The 16,914-nt window shown below is 49.0% G+C and overlaps 28 non-coding genes across 28 annotated transcripts; all 28 read left to right on the top strand.

The window, feature by feature from the left end:
- Nucleotides 1-32: 32 nt before the first annotated feature.
- trnas-aga lies at nt 33-114 on the top strand. Its single transcript has one exon. It is a non-coding gene; the product is annotated as a tRNA-Ser (tRNA).
- Nucleotides 115-1,668: 1,554 nt separating this feature from the next.
- trnas-uga lies at nt 1,669-1,750 on the top strand. The gene has a single exon. It is a non-coding gene; the product is annotated as a tRNA-Ser (tRNA).
- A 225-nt stretch (nt 1,751-1,975) lies between these two features.
- trnal-cag lies at nt 1,976-2,058 on the top strand. Its single transcript has one exon. It is a non-coding gene; the product is annotated as a tRNA-Leu (tRNA).
- A 106-nt stretch (nt 2,059-2,164) lies between these two features.
- trnas-aga lies at nt 2,165-2,246 on the top strand. Its single transcript has one exon. It is a non-coding gene; the product is annotated as a tRNA-Ser (tRNA).
- Nucleotides 2,247-3,793: 1,547 nt separating this feature from the next.
- On the top strand, nt 3,794-3,875 carry trnas-uga. Its single transcript has one exon. It is a non-coding gene; the product is annotated as a tRNA-Ser (tRNA).
- A 225-nt stretch (nt 3,876-4,100) lies between these two features.
- Nucleotides 4,101-4,183, top strand: trnal-cag. The gene has a single exon. It is a non-coding gene; the product is annotated as a tRNA-Leu (tRNA).
- Nucleotides 4,184-4,289: 106 nt separating this feature from the next.
- trnas-aga lies at nt 4,290-4,371 on the top strand. The gene has a single exon. It is a non-coding gene; the product is annotated as a tRNA-Ser (tRNA).
- A 1,019-nt stretch (nt 4,372-5,390) lies between these two features.
- trnas-uga lies at nt 5,391-5,472 on the top strand. The gene has a single exon. It is a non-coding gene; the product is annotated as a tRNA-Ser (tRNA).
- A 225-nt stretch (nt 5,473-5,697) lies between these two features.
- On the top strand, nt 5,698-5,780 carry trnal-cag. The gene has a single exon. It is a non-coding gene; the product is annotated as a tRNA-Leu (tRNA).
- A 105-nt stretch (nt 5,781-5,885) lies between these two features.
- Nucleotides 5,886-5,968, top strand: trnas-aga. The gene has a single exon. It is a non-coding gene; the product is annotated as a tRNA-Ser (tRNA).
- Nucleotides 5,969-7,331: 1,363 nt separating this feature from the next.
- trnas-uga lies at nt 7,332-7,413 on the top strand. Its single transcript has one exon. It is a non-coding gene; the product is annotated as a tRNA-Ser (tRNA).
- A 225-nt stretch (nt 7,414-7,638) lies between these two features.
- trnal-cag lies at nt 7,639-7,721 on the top strand. The gene has a single exon. It is a non-coding gene; the product is annotated as a tRNA-Leu (tRNA).
- A 105-nt stretch (nt 7,722-7,826) lies between these two features.
- On the top strand, nt 7,827-7,909 carry trnas-aga. The gene has a single exon. It is a non-coding gene; the product is annotated as a tRNA-Ser (tRNA).
- A 1,363-nt stretch (nt 7,910-9,272) lies between these two features.
- trnas-uga lies at nt 9,273-9,354 on the top strand. Its single transcript has one exon. It is a non-coding gene; the product is annotated as a tRNA-Ser (tRNA).
- A 225-nt stretch (nt 9,355-9,579) lies between these two features.
- trnal-cag lies at nt 9,580-9,662 on the top strand. The gene has a single exon. It is a non-coding gene; the product is annotated as a tRNA-Leu (tRNA).
- Nucleotides 9,663-9,768: 106 nt separating this feature from the next.
- On the top strand, nt 9,769-9,850 carry trnas-aga. Its single transcript has one exon. It is a non-coding gene; the product is annotated as a tRNA-Ser (tRNA).
- A 1,026-nt stretch (nt 9,851-10,876) lies between these two features.
- trnas-uga lies at nt 10,877-10,958 on the top strand. The gene has a single exon. It is a non-coding gene; the product is annotated as a tRNA-Ser (tRNA).
- Nucleotides 10,959-11,183: 225 nt separating this feature from the next.
- trnal-cag lies at nt 11,184-11,266 on the top strand. Its single transcript has one exon. It is a non-coding gene; the product is annotated as a tRNA-Leu (tRNA).
- Nucleotides 11,267-11,372: 106 nt separating this feature from the next.
- trnas-aga lies at nt 11,373-11,454 on the top strand. Its single transcript has one exon. It is a non-coding gene; the product is annotated as a tRNA-Ser (tRNA).
- A 1,019-nt stretch (nt 11,455-12,473) lies between these two features.
- Nucleotides 12,474-12,555, top strand: trnas-uga. Its single transcript has one exon. It is a non-coding gene; the product is annotated as a tRNA-Ser (tRNA).
- Nucleotides 12,556-12,780: 225 nt separating this feature from the next.
- trnal-cag lies at nt 12,781-12,863 on the top strand. Its single transcript has one exon. It is a non-coding gene; the product is annotated as a tRNA-Leu (tRNA).
- Nucleotides 12,864-12,971: 108 nt separating this feature from the next.
- trnas-aga lies at nt 12,972-13,053 on the top strand. Its single transcript has one exon. It is a non-coding gene; the product is annotated as a tRNA-Ser (tRNA).
- A 1,027-nt stretch (nt 13,054-14,080) lies between these two features.
- On the top strand, nt 14,081-14,162 carry trnas-uga. The gene has a single exon. It is a non-coding gene; the product is annotated as a tRNA-Ser (tRNA).
- Nucleotides 14,163-14,387: 225 nt separating this feature from the next.
- Nucleotides 14,388-14,470, top strand: trnal-cag. The gene has a single exon. It is a non-coding gene; the product is annotated as a tRNA-Leu (tRNA).
- Nucleotides 14,471-14,576: 106 nt separating this feature from the next.
- Nucleotides 14,577-14,658, top strand: trnas-aga. The gene has a single exon. It is a non-coding gene; the product is annotated as a tRNA-Ser (tRNA).
- Nucleotides 14,659-15,684: 1,026 nt separating this feature from the next.
- Nucleotides 15,685-15,766, top strand: trnas-uga. The gene has a single exon. It is a non-coding gene; the product is annotated as a tRNA-Ser (tRNA).
- Nucleotides 15,767-15,991: 225 nt separating this feature from the next.
- trnal-cag lies at nt 15,992-16,074 on the top strand. Its single transcript has one exon. It is a non-coding gene; the product is annotated as a tRNA-Leu (tRNA).
- Nucleotides 16,075-16,180: 106 nt separating this feature from the next.
- trnas-aga lies at nt 16,181-16,262 on the top strand. Its single transcript has one exon. It is a non-coding gene; the product is annotated as a tRNA-Ser (tRNA).
- The last annotated feature ends 652 nt before the right edge of the window (nt 16,263-16,914 follow it).

Consider the following 16,914-nt stretch of genomic DNA (forward strand, 5'->3'; position numbering starts at 1 on the left):
AGCCGTTGCGGGCCAGAGCTTGCACGTGCTTGGTAGTCGTGGCCGAGTGGTTAAGGCGATGGACTAGAAATCCATTGGGGTTTCCCCGCGCAGGTTCGAATCCTGCCGACTACGGGCTGCTTTTCATTTATCTGGAGGCACGGCTCTTTCTACTTCCCAATTGGACCGAGGTAGAAGCCTCAGTCCAGCATGTGCTCCCTCCACCAATACGTCCATTCTTTTGTTCACTATGGACAAAAGTTGGGGAGAGTGGTGTAAAGTACGCCGCCACTGGACTCTGGAGCAGTGGAAACTTGTTCTGTGGCATGACCAATAACGTTGCTCTTTCTGGGAGTCTGATGAATGAGTCTGGATTTGGCCAATGCCCGGAGAACCTTACCTACCTCACTGCATTGTGCCAACTGTAAAGTTTACTGGAGGAGGGATAATGCTATGGGGTTGTTTTTTAGGGGCTGGCCTAGGCACCTTAGTTCCAGTCAGGGGAAATCTTAATGCTTCAGCGTATCATGACATTTTGGAAATTTTAGGCTTCTAGCTTTGTGGAAAAAATTTAGGATAGGTCCTTTTCTCTTCCAGCATGAATGTGCCCCAGTGCTCAAAACAAGCTCCATTAAAGGCATGGTTGGGTGAGTTTGGTGTGGAAGAACGTGACTGGCCCACACAGAGCCCTGACCTCAACCCCACTGAACACCTTTGGGATGAACTAGAACGGAGATTGCGAACCAGGCCCTCTAGACCAACATCAGTGGCTGACCTCACAAATGCCCTTCTGGATGAAAGGGCAACTTTTCCACAGACACACTCCCAAGTCTTGTAGAAAGCCTTCCCAAAACAGTGTAAGCTGTTATAGCTGCAACAGGGGGACTAACTCCATATTAACACCTATGGATTTAGAATGAGAGGTCATGAAAGCTCCTGAATGTGCAGGTGTTCCAATGTTTTTGTCCATATGGTGAAATTCTCAGATTAAGTTCTCAAAGAAGAAGAAAAGGCTGCGTCATGAAGGCGTGGCTTCGAAGCCTGCATCTGACATGCTTTTCAAATGCCTCGTGCTCGACTTTTGCATAGTTGCACTAAGTAAATATCCATGACCGACTTGTGCAAGTTCAGCCGCAGGCACTGGTTCACGAAGTGCGGCCGGTAGTCGTGGCCGAGTGGTTAAGGCGATGGACTTGAAATCCATTGGGGTCTCCACACAGAGCCCTGACCTCAACCCCACTGAACACCTTTGGGATGAACTAGAATGGAGATTGCGAACCAGGCCCTCTAGACCAACATCAGTGGCTGACCTCACAAATGCCCTTCTGGATGAAAGGGCAACTTTTCCACAGACACACTCCCAAGTCTTGCCTTCCCAAAACAGTGTAAGCTGTTATAGCTGCAACAGGGGGACTAACTCCATATTAACACCTATGGATTTAGAATGAGAGGTCATGAAAGCTCCTGAATGTGCAGGTGTTCCAATGTTTTTGTCCATATGGTGAAATTCTCAGATTAAGTTCTCAAAGAAGAAGAAAAGGCTGCGTCATGAAGGCGTGGCTTCGAAGCCTGCATCTGACATGCTTTTCAAATGCCTCGTGCTCGACTTTTGCATAGTTGCACTAAATAAATATCCATGACCGACTTGTGCAAGTTCAGCCGCAGGCACTGGTTCACGAAGCGCGGCCGGTAGTCGTGGCCGAGTGGTTAAGGCGATGGACTTGAAATCCATTGGGGTCTCCCCGCGCAGGTTCGAATCCTGCCGACTACGGAGGTGTTTTCGTTTATCTGGCAGAGGGGCTGTAGCCGCTTCATGACAGAACCCAGCCTGTGGTTAAAAAGACTATCTTGAACGTACATCAGAGCCATAGTCGCTTTAACGAAGCACCTGCCTCTAAAGCCTTTGGAGTTACAATAAAGAGGGATTCTTTCTGTTTTAATGTCGGGACCAAAACATATATGCGTCACCTACACTACGTGCAGCTTCTGGCAGGTTGGCAGGATGGCCGAGCGGTCTAAGGCGCTGCGTTCAGGTCGCAGTCTCTCCTGGAGGCGTGGGTTCGAAACCCACTTCTGACAAGCTTTTCAATCACCTTGTGCTCCAGTTTGGCTTATTTGTCTTTTGAATGGCTATGGCTGACTTGTGTAGTTTGAGCCGTTGCGGGCCAGAGCTTGCACGTGCTTGGTAGTCGTGGCCGAGTGGTTAAGGCGATGGACTAGAAATCCATTGGGGTTTCCCCGCGCAGGTTCGAATCCTGCCGACTACGGGCTGCTTTTCATTTATCTGGAGGCACGGCTCTTTCTACTTCCCAATTGGACCGAGGTAGAAGCCTCAGTCCAGCATGTGCTCCCTCCACCAATACGTCCATTCTTTTGTTCACTATGGACAAAAGTTGGGGAGAGTGGTGTAAAGTACGCCGCCACTGGACTCTGGAGCAGTGGAAACTTGTTCTGTGGCATGACCAATAACGTTGCTCTTTCTGGGAGTCTGATGAATGAGTCTGGATTTGGCCAATGCCCGGAGAACCTTACCTACCTCACTGCATTGTGCCAACTGTAAAGTTTACTGGAGGAGGGATAATGCTATGGGGTTGTTTTTTAGGGGCTGGCCTAGGCACCTTAGTTCCAGTCAGGGGAAATCTTAATGCTTCAGCGTATCATGACATTTTGGAAATTTTAGGCTTCTAGCTTTGTGGAAAAAATTTAGGATAGGTCCTTTTCTCTTCCAGCATGAATGTGCCCCAGTGCTCAAAACAAGCTCCATTAAAGGCATGGTTGGGTGAGTTTGGTGTGGAAGAACGTGACTGGCCCACACAGAGCCCTGACCTCAACCCCACTGAACACCTTTGGGATGAACTAGAACGGAGATTGCGAACCAGGCCCTCTAGACCAACATCAGTGGCTGACCTCACAAATGCCCTTCTGGATGAAAGGGCAACTTTTCCACAGACACACTCCCAAGTCTTGCCTTCCCAAAACTGTGTAAGCTGTTATAGCTGCAACAGGGGGACTAACTCCATATTAACACCTATGGATTTAGAATGAGAGGTCATGAAAGCTCCTGAATGTGCAGGTGTTCCAATGTTTTTGTCCATATGGTGAAATTCTCAGATTAAGTTCTCAAAGAAGAAGAAAAGGCTGCGTCATGAAGGCGTGGCTTCGAAGCCTGCATCTGACATGCTTTTCAAATGCCTCGTGCTCGACTTTTGCATAGTTGCACTAAGTAAATATCCATGACCGACTTGTGCAAGTTCAGCCGCAGGCACTGGTTCACGAAGTGCGGCCGGTAGTCGTGGCCGAGTGGTTAAGGCGATGGACTTGAAATCCATTGGGGTCTCCACACAGAGCCCTGACCTCAACCCCACTGAACACCTTTGGGATGAACTAGAACGGAGATTGCGAACCAGGCCCTCTAGACCAACATCAGTGGCTGACCTCACAAATGCCCTTCTGGATGAAAGGGCAACTTTTCCACAGACACACTCCCAAGTCTTGCCTTCCCAAAACAGTGTAAGCTGTTATAGCTGCAACAGGGGGACTAACTCCATATTAACACCTATGGATTTAGAATGAGAGGTCATGAAAGCTCCTGAATGTGCAGGTGTTCCAATGTTTTTGTCCATATGGTGAAATTCTCAGATTAAGTTCTCAAAGAAGAAGAAAAGGCTGCGTCATGAAGGCGTGGCTTCGAAGCCTGCATCTGACATGCTTTTCAAATGCCTCGTGCTCGACTTTTGCATAGTTGCACTAAATAAATATCCATGACCGACTTGTGCAAGTTCAGCCGCAGGCACTGGTTCACGAAGCGCGGCCGGTAGTCGTGGCCGAGTGGTTAAGGCGATGGACTTGAAATCCATTGGGGTCTCCCCGCGCAGGTTCGAATCCTGCCGACTACTGAGGTGTTTTCGTTTATCTGGCAGAGGGGCTGTAGCTGCTTCATGACAGAACCCAGCCTGTGGTTAAAAAGACTATCTTGAACGTACATCAGAGCCATAGTCGCTTTAATGAAGCACCTGCCTCTAAAGCCTTTGGAGTTACAATAAAGAGGGATTCTTTCTGTTTTAATGTCGGGACCAAAACATATATGCGTCACCTACACTACGTGCAGCTTCTGGCAGGTTGGCAGGATGGCCGAGCGGTCTAAGGCGCTGCGTTCAGGTCGCAGTCTCTCCTGGAGGCGTGGGTTCGAAACCCACTTCTGACAAGCTTTTCAATCACCTTGTGCTCCAGTTTGGCTTATTTGTCTTTTGAATGGCTATGGCTGACTTGTGTAGTTTGAGCCGTTGCGGGCCAGAGCTTGCACGTGCTTGGTAGTCGTGGCCGAGTGGTTAAGGCGATGGACTAGAAATCCATTGGGGTTTCCCCGCGCAGGTTCGAATCCTGCCGACTACGGGCTGCTTTTCATTTATCTGGAGGCACGGCTCTTTCTACTTCCCAATTGGACCGAGGTAGAAGCCTCAGTCCAGCATGTGCTCCCTCCACCAATACGTCCATTCTTTTGTTCACTATGGACAAAAGTTGGGGAGAGTGGTGTAAAGTACGCCGCCACTGGACTCTGGAGCAGTGGAAACTTGTTCTGTGGCATGACCAATAACGTTGCTCTTTCTGGGAGTCTGATGAATGAGTCTGGATTTGGCCAATGCCCGGAGAACCTTACCTACCTCACTGCATTGTGCCAACTGTAAAGTTTACTGGATAATGCTATGGGGTTGTTTTTTAGGGGCTGGCCTAGGCACCTTAGTTCCAGTCAGGGGAAATCTTAATGCTTCAGCGTATCATGACATTTTGGAAATTTTAGGCTTCTAGCTTTGTGGAAAAAATTTAGGATAGGTCCTTTTCTCTTCCAGCATGAATGTGCCCCAGTGCTCAAAACAAGCTCCATTAAAGGCATGGTTGGGTGAGTTTGGTGTGGAAGAACTTGACTGGCCCACACAGAGCCCTGACCTCAACCCCACTGAACACCTTTGGGATGAACTAGAACGGAGATTGCGAACCAGGCCCTCTAGACCAACATCAGTGGCTGACCTCACAAATGCCCTTCTGGATGAAAGGGCAACTTTTCCACAGACACACTCCCAAGTCTTGTAGAAAGCCTTCCCAAAACAGTGTAAGCTGTTATAGCTGCAACAGGGGGACTAACTCCATATTAACACCTATGGATTTAGAATGAGAGGTCATGAAATCTCCTGAATGTGCAGGTGTTCCAATGTTTTTGTCCATATGGTGAAATTCTCAGATTAAGTTCTGAAAGAAGAAGAAAAGGCTGCGTCATGAAGGCGTGGCTTCGAAGCCTGCATCTGACATGCTTTTCAAATGCCTCGTGCTCGACTTTTGCATAGTTGCACTAAGTAAATATCCATGACCGACTTGTGCAAGTTCAGCCGCAGGCACTGGCTCACGAAGCGCGGCCGGTAGTCGTGGCCGAGTGGTTAAGGCGATGGACTTGAAATCCATTGCGGTCTCCCCGCGCAGGTTCGAATCCTGCCCACTACGGAGGTGTTTTCGTTTATCTGGCAGAGGGGCTGTAGCTGCTTCATGACAGAACCCAGCCTGTGGTTAAAAAGACTATCTTGAACGTACATCAGAGCCATAGTCGCTTTAACGAAGCACCTGCCTCTAAAGCCTTTGGAGTTACAATAAAGAGGGATTCTTTCTGTTTTAATGTCGGGACCAAAACATATAAGCGTCACCTTCACTACGTGCAGCTTCTGGCAGGTTGTCAGGATGGCCGAGCGGTCTAAGGCGCTGCGTTCAGGTCGCAGTCTCTCCTGGAGGCGTGGGTTCGAATCCCACTTCTGACAAGCTTTTCAATCACCTTGTGCTCCAGTCTGGCTTATTTGTCTTTTGAATGGCTATGGCTGACTTGTGTAGTTTGAGCCGTTGCGGGCCAGAGCTTGCACGTGCTTGGTAGTCGTGGCCGAGTGGTTAAGGCGATGGACTAGAAATCCATTGGGGTTTCCCCGCGCAGGTTCGAATCCTGCTGACTCCGGGCTGCTTTTCATTTATCTGGAGGCACGGCTCTTTCTACTTCCCAATTGGACCGAGGTAGAAGCCTCAGTCCAGCATGTGCTCCCTCCACCAATACGTCCATTCTTTTGTTCACTATGGACAAAAGTTGGGGAGAGTGGTGTAAAGTACGCCGCCACTGGACTCTGGAGCAGTGGAAACTTGTTCAGAACTTCAGCGTATCATGACATTTTGGAAATTTTAGGCTTCTAGCTTTGTGGAAAAAATTTAGGATAGGTCCTTTTCTCTTCCAGCATGAATGTGCCCCAGTGCTCAAAACAAGCTCCATTAAAGGCATGGTTGGGTGAGTTTGGTGTGGAAGAACTTGACTGGCCCACACAGAGCCCTGACCTCAACCCCACTGAACACCTTTGGGATGAACTAGAACGGAGATTGCGAACCAGGCCCTCTAGACCAACATCAGTGGCTGACCTCACAAATGCCCTTCTGGCTGAAAGGGCAACTTTTCCACAGACACACTCCCAAGTCTTGTAGAAAGCCTTCCCAAAACAGTGTAAGCTGTTATAGCTGCAACAGGGGGACTAACTCCATATTAACACCTATGGATTTAGAATGAGAGGTCATGAAAGCTCCTGAATGTGCAGGTGTTCCAATGTTTTTGTCCATATGGTGAAATTCTCAGATTAAGTTCTCAAAGAAGAAGAAAAGGCTGCGTCATGAAGGCGTGGCTTCGAAGCCTGCATCTGACATGCTTTTCAAATGCCTCGTGCTCGACTTTTGCATAGTTGCACTAAGTAAATATCCATGACCGACTTGTGCAAGTTCAGCCGCAGGCACTGGTTCACGAAGTGCGGCCGGTAGTCGTGGCCGAGTGGTTAAGGCGATGGACTTGAAATCCATTGGGGTCTCCACACAGAGCCCTGACCTCAACCCCACTGAACACCTTTGGGATGAACTAGAACGGAGATTGCGAACCAGGCCCTCTAGACCAACATCAGTGGCTGACCTCACAAATGCCCTTCTGGATGAAAGGGCAACTTTTCCACAGACACACTCCCAAGTCTTGCCTTCCCAAAACAGTGTAAGCTGTTATAGCTGCAACAGGGGGACTAACTCCATATTAACACCTATGGATTTAGAATGAGAGGTCATGAAATCTCCTGAATGTGCAGGTGTTCCAATGTTTTTGTCCATATGGTGAAATTCTCAGATTAAGTTCTGAAAGAAGAAGAAAAGGCTGCGTCATGAAGGCGTGGCTTCGAAGCCTGCATCTGACATGCTTTTCAAATGCCTCGTGCTCGACTTTTGCATAGTTGCACTAAGTAAATATCCATGACCGACTTGTGCAAGTTCAGCCGCAGGCACTGGCTCACGAAGCGCGGCCGGTAGTCGTGGCCGAGTGGTTAAGGCGATGGACTTGAAATCCATTGCGGTCTCCCCGCGCAGGTTCGAATCCTGCCCACTACGGAGGTGTTTTCGTTTATCTGGCAGAGGGGCTGTAGCTGCTTCATGACAGAACCCAGCCTGTGGTTAAAAAGACTATCTTGAACGTACATCAGAGCCATAGTCGCTTTAACGAAGCACCTGCCTCTAAAGCCTTTGGAGTTACAATAAAGAGGGATTCTTTCTGTTTTAATGTCGGGACCAAAACATATAAGCGTCACCTTCACTACGTGCAGCTTCTGGCAGGTTGTCAGGATGGCCGAGCGGTCTAAGGCGCTGCGTTCAGGTCGCAGTCTCTCCTGGAGGCGTGGGTTCGAATCCCACTTCTGACAAGCTTTTCAATCACCTTGTGCTCCAGTCTGGCTTATTTGTCTTCTGAATGGCTATGGCTGACTTGTGTAGTTTGAGCCGTTGCGGGCCAGAGCTTGCACGTGCTTGGTAGTCGTGGCCGAGTGGTTAAGGCGATGGACTAGAAATCCATTGGGGTTTCCCCGCGCAGGTTCGAATCCTGCTGACTCCGGGCTGCTTTTCATTTATCTGGAGGCACGGCTCTTTCTACTTCCCAATTGGACCAAGGTAGAAGCCTCAGTCCAGCATGTGCTCCCTCCACCAATACGTCCATTCTTTTGTTCACTATGGACAAAAGTTGGGGAGAGTGGTGTAAAGTACGCCGCCACTGGACTCTGGAGCAGTGGAAACTTGTTCAGAACTTCAGCGTATCATGACATTTTGGAAATTTTAGGCTTCTAGCTTTGTGGAAAAAATTTAGGATAGGTCCTTTTCTCTTCCAGCATGAATGTGCCCCAGTGCTCAAAACAAGCTCCATTAAAGGCATGGTTGGGTGAGTTTGGTGTGGAAGAACTTGACTGGCCCACACAGAGCCCTGACCTCAACCCCACTGAACACCTTTGGGATGAACTAGAACGGAGATTGCGAACCAGGCCCTCTAGACCAACATCAGTGGCTGACCTCACAAATGCCCTTCTGGATGAAAGGGCAACTTTTCCACAGACACACTCCCAAGTCTTGTAGAAAGCCTTCCCAAAACAGTGTAAGCTGTTATAGCTGCAACAGGGGGACTAACTCCATATTAACACCTATGGATTTAGAATGAGAGGTCATGAAAGCTCCTGAATGTGCAGGTGTTCCAATGTTTTTGTCCATATGGTGAAATTCTCAGATTAAGTTCTCAAAGAAGAAGAAAAGGCTGCGTCATGAAGGCGTGGCTTCGAAGCCTGCATCTGACATGCTTTTCAAATGCCTCGTGCTCGACTTTTGCATAGTTGCACTAAGTAAATATCCATGACCGACTTGTGCAAGTTCAGCCGCAGGCACTGGTTCACGAAGTGCGGCCGGTAGTCGTGGCCGAGTGGTTAAGGCGATGGACTTGAAATCCATTGGGGTCTCCACACAGAGCCCTGACCTCAACCCCACTGAACACCTTTGGGATGAACTAGAACGGAGATTGCGAACCAGGCCCTCTAGACCAACATCAGTGGCTGACCTCACAAATGCCCTTCTGGATGAAAGGGCAACTTTTCCACAGACACACTCCCAAGTCTTGCCTTCCCAAAACTGTGTAAGCTGTTATAGCTGCAACAGGGGGACTAACTCCATATTAACACCTATGGATTTGGAATGAGAGGTCATGAAAGCTCCTGAATGTGCAGGTGTTCCAATGTTTTTGTCCATATGGTGAAATTCTCAGATTAAGTTCTCAAAGAAGAAGAAAAGGCTGCGTCATGAAGGCGTGGCTTCGAAGCCTGCATCTGACATGCTTTTCAAATGCCTCGTGCTTGACTTTTGCATAGTTGCATTAAGTACATATCCATGACCGACTTGTGCAAGTTCAGCCGCAGGCACTGGTTCACGAAGCGCGGCCGGTAGTCGTGGCCGAGTGGTTAAGGCGATGGACTTGAAGTCCATTGGGGTCTCCCCGCGCAGGTTCGAATCCTGCCGACTACGGAGGTGTTTTCGTTTATCTGGCAGAGGGGCTGTAGCTGCTTCATGACAGAACCCAGCCTGTGGTTAAAAAGACTATCTTGAACGTACATCAGAGCCATAGTCGCTTTAACGAAGCACCTGCCTCTAAAGCCTTTGGAGTTACAATAAAGAGGGATTCTTTCTGTTTTAATGTCGGGACCAAAACATATAAGCGTCACCTACACTACGTGCGGCTTCTGGCAGGTTGTCAGGATGGCCGAGCGGTCTAAGGCGCTGCGTTCAGGTCGCAGTCTCTCCTGGAGGCGTGGGTTCGAATCCCACTTCTGACAAGCTTTTCAATCACCTTGTGCTCCAGTTTGGCTTATTTGTCTTTTGAATGGCTATGGGTGACTTGTGTGATTTGAGCCGTTGCGGGCCAGAGCTTCCACGTGCTTGGTAGTCGTGGCCGAGTGGTTAAGGCGATGGACTAGAAATCCATTGGGGTTTCCCCGCGCAGGTTTGAATCCTGCCGACTACGGGCTGCTTTTCATTTATCTGGAGGCCTGGCTCTTTCTACTTCCCAATTGGACCGAGGTAGAAGCCTCAGTCCAGCATGTGCTGCCTCCACCAATACGTCCATTCTTTTGTTCACTATGGACAAAAGTTGGGGAGAGTAGTGTAAAGTACGCCGCCACTGGACTCTGGAGCAGTGGAAACTTGTTCTGTGGCATGACCAATAACGTTGCTCTTTCTGGGAGTCTGATGAATGAGTCTGGATTTGGCCAATGCCCGGAGAACCTTACCTACCTCACTGCATTGTGCCAACTGTAAAGTTTACTGGAGGAGGGATAATGCTATGGGGTTGTTTTTTAGGGGCTGGCCTAGGCACCTTAGTTCCAGTCAGGGGAAATCTTAATGCTTCAGCGTATCATGACATTTTGGAAATTTTAGGCTTCTAGCTTTGTGGAAAAAATTTAGGATAGGTCCTTTTCTCTTCCAGCATGAATGTGCCCCAGTGCTCAAAACAAGCTCCATTAAAGGCATGGTTGGGTGAGTTTGGTGTGGAAGAACGTGACTGGCCCACACAGAGCCCTGACCTCAACCCCACTGAACACCTTTGGGATGAACTAGAACGGAGATTGCGAACCAGGCCCTCTAGACCAACATCAGTGGCTGACCTCACAAATGCCCTTCTGGATGAAAGGGCAACTTTTCCACAGACACACTCCCAAGTCTTGTAGAAAGCCTTCCCAAAACAGTGTAAGCTGTTATAGCTGCAACAGGGGGACTAACTCCATATTAACACCTATGGATTTAGAATGAGAGGTCATGAAAGCTCCTGAATGTGCAGGTGTTCCAATGTTTTTGTCCATATGGTGAAATTCTCAGATTAAGTTCTCAAAGAAGAAGAAAAGGCTGCGTCATGAAGGCGTGGCTTCGAAGCCTGCATCTGACATGCTTTTCAAATGCCTCGTGCTCGACTTTTGCATAGTTGCACTAAGTAAATATCCATGACCGACTTGTGCAAGTTCAGCCGCAGGCACTGGTTCATGAAGCGTGGCCGGTAGTCGTGGCCGAGTGGTTAAGGCGATGGACTTGAAATCCATTGGGGTCTCCCCGCGCAGGTTCGAATCCTGCCGACTACGGAGGTGTTTTCGTTTATCTGGCAGAGGGGCTGTAGCTGCTTCATGACAGAACCCAGCCTGTGGTTAAAAAGACTATCTTGAACGTACATCAGAGCCATAGTCGCTTTAACGAAGCACCTGCCTCTAAAGCCTTTGGAGTTACAATAAAGAGGGATTCTTTCTGTTTTAATGTCGGGACCAAAACATATAAGCGTCACCTACACTACGTGCGGCTTCTGGCAGGTTGTCAGCATGGCCGAGCGGTCTAAGGCGCTGCGTTCAGGTCGCAGTCTCTCCTGGAGGCGTGGGTTCGAATCCCACTTCTGACAAGCTTTTCAATCACCTTGTGCTCCAGTTTGGCTTATTTGTCTTTTGAATGGCTATGGCTGACTTGTGTGGTTTGAGCCGTTGCGGGCCAGAGCTTGCACGTGCTTGGTAGTCGTGGCCGAGTGGTTAAGGCGATGGACTAGAAATCCATTGGGGTTTCCCCGCGCAGGTTCGAATCCTGCCGACTACGGGCTGCTTTTCATTTATCTGGAGGCACGGCTCTTTCTACTTCCCAATTGGACCGAGGTAGAAGCCTCAGTCCAGCATGTGCTCCCTCCACCAATACGTCCATTCTTTTGTTCACTATGGACAAAAGTTGGGGAGAGTGGTGTAAAGTACGCCGCCACTGGACTCTGGAGCAGTGGAAACTTGTTCTGTGGCATGACCAATAACGTTGCTCTTTCTGGGAGTCTGATGAATGAGTCTGGATTTGGCCAATGCCCGGAGAACCTTACCTACCTCACTGCATTGTGCCAACTGTAAAGTTTACTGGAGGAGGGATAATGCTATGGGGTTGTTTTTTAGGGGCTGGCCTAGGCACCTTAGTTCCAGTCAGGGGAAATCTTAATGCTTCAGCGTATCATGACATTTTGGAAATTTTAGGCTTCTAGCTTTGTGGAAAAAATTTAGGATAGGTCCTTTTCTCTTCCAGCATGAATGTGCCCCAGTGCTCAAAACAAGCTCCATTAAAGGCATGGTTGGGTGAGTTTGGTGTGGAAGAACTTGACTGGCCCACACAGAGCCCTGACCTCAACCCCACTGAACACCTTTGGGATGAACTAGAACGGAGATTGCGAACCAGGCCCTCTAGACCAACATCAGTGGCTGACCTCACAAATGCCCTTCTGGATGAAAGGGCAACTTTTCCACAGACACACTCCCAAGTCTTGCCTTCCCAAAACTGTGTAAGCTGTTATAGCTGCAACAGGGGGACTAACTCCATATTAACACCTATGGATTTAGAATGAGAGGTCATGAAAGCTCCTGAATGTGCAGGTGTTCCAATGTTTTTGTCCATATGGTGAAATTCTCAGATTAAGTTCTCAAAGAAGAAGAAAAGGCTGCGTCATGAAGGCGTGGCTTCGAAGCCTGCATCTGACATGCTTTTCAAATGCCTCGTGCTCGACTTTTGCATAGTTGCACTAAGTAAATATCCATGACCGACTTGTGCAAGTTCAGCCGCAGGCACTGGTTCATGAAGCGCGGCCGGTAGTCGTGGCCGAGTGGTTAAGGCGATGGACTTGAAGTCCATTGGGGTCTCCCCGCGCAGGTTCGAATCCTGCCGACTACGGAGGTGTTTTCGTTTATCTGGCAGAGGGGCTGTAGCTGCTTCATGACAGAACCCAGCCTGTGGTTAAAAAGACTATCTTGAACGTACATCAGAGCCATAGTCGCTTTAACGAAGCACCTGCCTCTAAAGCCTTTGGAGTTACAATAAAGAGGGATTCTTTCTGTTTTAATGTCGGGACCAAAACATATAAGCGTCACCTACACTACGTGCGGCTTCTGGCAGGTTGTCAGGATGGCCGAGCGGTCTAAGGCGCTGCGTTCAGGTCGCAGTCTCTCCTGGAGGCGTGGGTTCGAATCCCACTTCTGACAAGCTTTTCAATCACCTTGTGCTCCAGTTTGGCTTATTTGTCTTTTGAATGGCTATGGCTGACTTGTGTAGGTTTGAGCCGTTGCGGGCCAGAGCTTGCCACGTGCTTGGTAGTCGTGGCCGAGTGGTTAAGGCGATGGACTAGAAATCCATTGGGGTTTCCCCGCGCAGGTTCGAATCCTGCCGACTACGGGCTGCTTTTCATTTATCTGGAGGCACGGCTCTTTCTACTTCCCAATTGGACCGAGGTAGAAGCCTCAGTCCAGCATGTGCTGCCCTCCACCAATACGTCCATTCTTTTGTTCACTATGGACAAAAGTTGGGGAGAGTAGTGTAAAGTACGCCGCCACTGGACTCTGGAGCAGTGGAAACTTGTTCTGTGGCATGACCAATAACGTTGCTCTTTCTGGGAGTCTGATGAATGAGTCTGGATTTGGCCAATGCCCGGAGAACCTTACCTACCTCACTGCATTGTGCCAACTGTAAAGTTTACTGGAGGAGGGATAATGCTATGGGGTTGTTTTTTAGGGGCTGGCCTAGGCACCTTAGTTCCAGTCAGGGGAAATCTTAATGCTTCAGCGTATCATGACATTTTGGAAATTTTAGGCTTCTAGCTTTGTGGAAAAAATTTAGGATAGGTCCTTTTCTCTTCCAGCATGAATGTGCCCCAGTGCTCAAAACAAGCTCCATTAAAGGCATGGTTGGGTGAGTTTGGTGTGGAAGAACTTGACTGGCCCACACAGAGCCCTGACCTCAACCCCACTGAACACCTTTGGGATGAACTAGAACGGAGATTGCGAACCAGGCCCTCTAGACCAACATCAGTGGCTGACCTCACAAATGCCCTTCTGGATGAAAGGGCAACTTTTCCACAGACACACTCCCAAGTCTTGTAGAAAGCCTTCCCAAAACAGTGTAAGCTGTTATAGCTGCAACAGGGGGACTAACTCCATATTAACACCTATGGATTTAGAATGAGAGGTCATGAAAGCTCCTGAATGTGCAGGTGTTCCAATGTTTTTGTCCATATGGTGAAATTCTCAGATTAAGTTCTCAAAGAAGAAGAAAAGGCTGCGTCATGAAGGCGTGGCTTCGAAGCCTGCATCTGACATGCTTTTCAAATGCCTCGTGCTCGACTTTTGCATAGTTGCACTAAGTAAATATCCATGACCGACTTGTGCAAGTTCAGCCGCAGGCACTGGCTCATGAAGCGCGGCCGGTAGTCGTGGCCGAGTGGTTAAGGCGATGGACTTGAAATCCATTGGGGTCTCCCCGCGCAGGTTCGAATCCTGCCGACTACGGAGGTGTTTTCGTTTATCTGGCAGAGGGGCTGTAGCTGCTTCATGACAGAACCCAGCCTGTGGTTAAAAAGACTATCTTGAACGTACATCAGAGCCATAGTCGCTTTAACGAAGCACCTGCCTCTAAAGCCTTTGGAGTTACAATAAAGAGGGATTCTTTCTGTTTTAATGTCGGGACCAAAACATATAAGCGTCACCTACACTACGTGCGGCTTCTGGCAGGTTGTCAGGATGGCCGAGCGGTCTAAGGCGCTGCGTTCAGGTCGCAGTCTCTCCTGGAGGCGTGGGTTCGAATCCCACTTCTGACAAGCTTTTCAATCACCTTGTGCTCCAGTTTGGCTTATTTGTCTTTTGAATGGCTATGGCTGACTTGTGTAGTTTGAGCCGTTGCGGGCCAGAGCTTGCACGTGCTTGGTAGTCGTGGCCGAGTGGTTAAGGCGATGGACTAGAAATCCATTGGGGTTTCCCCGCGCAGGTTCGAATCCTGCCGACTACGGGCTGCTTTTCATTTATCTGGAGGCACGGCTCTTTCTACTTCCCAATTGGACCGAGGTAGAAGCCTCAGTCCAGCATGTGCTCCCTCCACCAATACGTCCATTCTTTTGTTCACTATGGACAAAAGTTGGGGAGAGTGGTGTAAAGTACGCCGCCACTGGACTCTGGAGCAGTGGAAACTTGTTCTGTGGCATGACCAATAACGTTGCTCTTTCTGGGAGTCTGATGAATGAGTCTGGATTTGGCCAATGCCCGGAGAACCTTACCTACCTCACTGCATTGTGCCAACTGTAAAGTTTACTGGAGGAGGGATAATGCTATGGGGTTGTTTTTTAGGGGCTGGCCTAGGCACCTTAGTTCCAGTCAGGGGAAATCTTAATGCTTCAGCGTATCATGACATTTTGGAAATTTTAGGCTTCTAGCTTTGTGGAAAAAATTTAGGATAGGTCCTTTTCTCTTCCAGCATGAATGTGCCCCAGTGCTCAAAACAAGCTCCATTAAAGGCATGGTTGGGTGAGTTTGGTGTGGAAGAACGTGACTGGCCCACACAGAGCCCTGACCTCAACCCCACTGAACACCTTTGGGATGAACTAGAACGGAGATTGCGAACCAGGCCCTCTAGACCAACATCAGTGGCTGACCTCACAAATGCCCTTCTGGATGAAAGGGCAACTTTTCCACAGACACACTCCCAAGTCTTGTAGAAAGCCTTCCCAAAACAGTGTAAGCTGTTATAGCTGCAACAGGGGGACTAACTCCATATTAACACCTATGGATTTAGAATGAGAGGTCATGAAAGCTCCTGAATGTGCAGGTGTTCCAATGTTTTTGTCCATATGGTGAAATTCTCAGATTAAGTTCTCAAAGAAGAAGAAAAGGCTGCGTCATGAAGGCGTGGCTTCGAAGCCTGCATCTGACATGCTTTTCAAATGCCTCGTGCTCGACTTTTGCATAGTTGCACTAAGTAAATATCCATGACCGACTTGTGCAAGTTCAGCCGCAGGCACTGGTTCATGAAGCGCGGCCGGTAGTCGTGGCCGAGTGGTTAAGGCGATGGACTTGAAATCCATTGGGGTCTCCCCGCGCAGGTTCGAATCCTGCCGACTACGGAGGTGTTTTCGTTTATCTGGCAGAGGGGCTGTAGCTGCTTCATGACAGAACCCAGCCTGTGGTTAAAAAGACTATCTTGAACGTACATCAGAGCCATAGTCGCTTTAACGAAGCACCTGCCTCTAAAGCCTTTGGAGTTACAATAAAGAGGGATTCTTTCTGTTTTAATGTCGGGACCAAAACATATAAGCGTCACCTACACTACGTGCGGCTTCTGGCAGGTTGTCAGGATGGCCGAGCGGTCTAAGGCGCTGCGTTCAGGTCGCAGTCTCTCCTGGAGGCGTGGGTTCGAATCCCACTTCTGACAAGCTTTTCAATCACCTTGTGCTCCAGTTTGGCTTATTTGTCTTTTGAATGGCTATGGCTGACTTGTGTAGTTTGAGCCGTTGCGGGCCAGAGCTTGCACGTGCTTGGTAGTCGTGGCCGAGTGGTTAAGGCGATGGACTAGAAATCCATTGGGGTTTCCCCGCGCAGGTTCGAATCCTGCCGACTACGGGCTGCTTTTCATTTATCTGGAGGCACGGCTCTTTCTACTTCCCAATTGGACCGAGGTAGAAGCCTCAGTCCAGCATGTGCTCCCTCCACCAATACGTCCATTCTTTTGTTCACTATGGACAAAAGTTGGGGAGAGTGGTGTAAAGTACGCCGCCACTGGACTCTGGAGCAGTGGAAACTTGTTCTGTGGCATGACCAATAACGTTGCTCTTTCTGGGAGTCTGATGAATGAGTCTGGATTTGGCCAATGCCCGGAGAACCTTACCTACCTCACTGCATTGTGCCAACTGTAAAGTTTACTGGAGGAGGGATAATGCTATGGGGTTGTTTTTTAGGGGCTGGCCTAGGCACCTTAGTTCCAGTCAGGGGAAATCTTAATGCTTCAGCGTATCATGACATTTTGGAAATTTTAGGCTTCTAGCTTTGTGGAAAAAATTTAGGATAGGTCCTTTTCTCTTCCAGCATGAATGTGCCCCAGTGCTCAAAACAAGCTCCATTAAAGGCATGGTTGGGTGAGTTTGGTGTGGAAGAACGTGACTGGCCCACACAGAGCCCTGACCTCAACCCCACTGAACACCTTTGGGATGAACTAGAACGGAGATTGCGAACCAGGCCCTCTAGACCAACATCAGTGGCTGACCTCACAAATGCC

The sequence above is a fragment of the Pygocentrus nattereri genome, chromosome 4 (genome assembly GCF_015220715.1).
Source record: "Pygocentrus nattereri isolate fPygNat1 chromosome 4, fPygNat1.pri, whole genome shotgun sequence".
Classification (NCBI taxonomy): domain Eukaryota; kingdom Metazoa; phylum Chordata; class Actinopteri; order Characiformes; family Serrasalmidae; genus Pygocentrus; species Pygocentrus nattereri.